Consider the following 2,441-nt stretch of genomic DNA (forward strand, 5'->3'; position numbering starts at 1 on the left):
GCCGTTCAAGCCTGCTGTTCCCGAGAGTCCGGCCGGACACCGGGATCGGCTGCCCAGCGGTTTTTGAAGCTTCTTTGTTCCTTCCCTTCCCGGGATCCCAGGGCACCAGTGCTGCGTGATCCCTGAGCTCACTCCGGAGCGCCCCCTGCAGCCGCGGGGGAACCATCGCACCTGCCCTGCTCACCGGGAGCCGCCAGCGCCCCTGCCGGCTGCGAGTGGAACTGCACCCGAGGGGGAAGGGCCCGACAGCCCAGAAGGCTGGCACTGGGTTTGTGTTTGCTGTTACTGCCATAGTTGTTGTTGTTTGTTTGACTGGTTATACACATATAGAATAGTAAAGAACTGTTATTCCTATTTCCCACATCTTTGCCTAAAGGCCCTTGATTTCAAAATTATAATAACTCGGAGGGAAGGGTGTTGCATCTGCCATTCCAAGGGAGGCTTCTGCCTTCCTTAGCAGACACCTGTCTTTCAAACCAAGACAGAGGGGAAGCAGCTGTCTCCAAAGAAAAAGTCTGAGAACCAAAACCCAGTCCTGCCTTCATCTTCCCCTTGCAGTCTATAAACTAGACCAAAGAAACTAGTGATTCGCACATTCCTTCTCAACTATATATAGCATCACATGTTACAGAGTCCACTGTTAAACCAAAGAGTTTTCAGCAGCAGTTTGAACTGATAAATGTGCCAGGAGAGAAAGCATTTGCCGACCTTCCCTCTTACCTGTTAAAACTGGTATTCATTGAACCATCACTTTCACACCAGTAAGTGCTTCTCTCCTGAAGTGTTTTTATCCTAGTGAAATGGACACTTTAGGTGACTAAAATCACAGGATGGTACTCAGCTGGCTGAGTTTGAACTTGCAGAACAACATTGGGTGTGTGCCATTTACAGACTGCAAGAAATCAGTGAGTGCCACTTGAATGCCCTCTGAGTGAAAGTTAGCAATTGTAATGGGGAAAGTCAGTAAAAGCTTTCTGTGCAAGCACATTTTCCTATGTTAGGTCTAGCTAAAATCTATTCAGTTTAGCTTCAGAATCTGCGCAATTGAATGTGATGTGATTGCTGATAAGAAAACTAAATAACAGCAGTGGTTTTTGTGGGTTTTAGGCTGCAAGGGAAATAGGCAGGCCAGTGCTGAGATTTTGTTCCTAGTCCATTCTTATGGCAGCAGCTCCTGGATATTTTAGTTCTACAGTTAGGCTCAGCAAGAGTGAAAAATGTGAGAGTACATCTAGCTAAGAAGGAAGGTGAATACCCCAGTGTGAATTGTCTGTTGTTTAAATGCTGCTGTGACAAAGACATACTGAGCAACTGCTTCTGTTCTGGCACATCTTTGTGCACAAAAGTATATTAATACGTTGGTCTTTGCAAAATTGAAAGTCCATGAGGTTACCTGAAGCTGAACAGTAAATTAAAAGACAGCAGCATGCAACTGCATGATTGAAAGAAAGAAGGTGATAGTGCATTTATTTGAAAGAAAAGCTCCTAGCCCCTTTTCTCATGGTGGTGTTGATATTCTTCAAAGTGAATGCTAAATCCAGTAACTGCTTTCTTTTCTGTTTTTTCCTGACTAAAATTATGGAGCTGGGCTCAGCTAGAGAGCAAAAATGTAAAGGTGCAGGTGGTTGAAAAAAAAAAAAGAAACATCATAAAAAATGTGTATTGTGCAGTTTAAAGCTCCACAGGAAAAGTAATTCCCAGCACTCTCTCTTTTGTTTTAGGACTTCTTGTTTAAGGCAGTGGATTCTGAAGTTTCTAGACAAGACTGAAAGGATTCCACATGCATCTTTGAAGAAACTTCACCTTCCATTTGAAACCTGTGATTAGCACTGCAGTCAGGTATTACCGCAGGCCTGGGTCCTACGGTATATCACCGTGTCCTGCAGCCATAGGGAGGAGGAGGAGAGAAGATCCAGCAGGCAGGAATTGTGCAGCAAGATTGATTCATTTAATTATTTTACAAATTCTTTTATAGACTTTTTTCTTCATAGTCTAATTGGACAAAGGATCAGCCACCTCTTGGGGTAATTGGCTAAAATCCTGAAACATCCATTGTCAATATATTTTTCTACTATACCATAAACAAGACTTTTCAAGGTTGCAGGTGGCTTGGTTGTTTACATACTCTGCTACCTCTTCTGTGAGAGAGAAAAGTCTCTCACAGACTTAGAAAATAGCAAGAAAATCCTCCCTAGCAGCATTTTTGTATCTGCAATTCCCCCATTTTTTTGATAAGATAACAACTCTACTATTAATCCTAAATAGAAATTTACATCAGTTATTAATTCTAAATATGTCCTTAAGGCTTTAACTATCTGACTCCATAACAAGAAATTTAAAGTTCAGTCTCTGCTTGTGGAAGGACCATCCCAGTCTCTGCTTGTAGAAGGACCATCCCAGTCTCTGCTTGTAGAAGGACCATCTGCCTGATGGTTGACATC

General features: G+C 42.9%; 1 protein-coding gene and 1 long non-coding RNA gene across 2 annotated transcripts in view; one reads left to right on the forward strand and one right to left on the reverse strand.

The window, feature by feature from the left end:
• LOC108449808 overlaps positions 1-2,441 on the reverse strand; it is a 204,395-nt gene that overhangs the window by 199,837 nt on the left and 2,117 nt on the right. The window lies entirely within an intron of this gene.
• LOC108449810 overlaps positions 1-2,441 on the forward strand; it is an 8,459-nt gene that overhangs the window by 5,196 nt on the left and 822 nt on the right. The window lies entirely within an intron of this gene.

Source organism: Corvus brachyrhynchos, unplaced genomic scaffold (assembly GCF_000691975.1).
Source record: "Corvus brachyrhynchos isolate BGI_N302 unplaced genomic scaffold, ASM69197v1 scaffold481, whole genome shotgun sequence".
NCBI lineage: Eukaryota > Metazoa > Chordata > Aves > Passeriformes > Corvidae > Corvus > Corvus brachyrhynchos.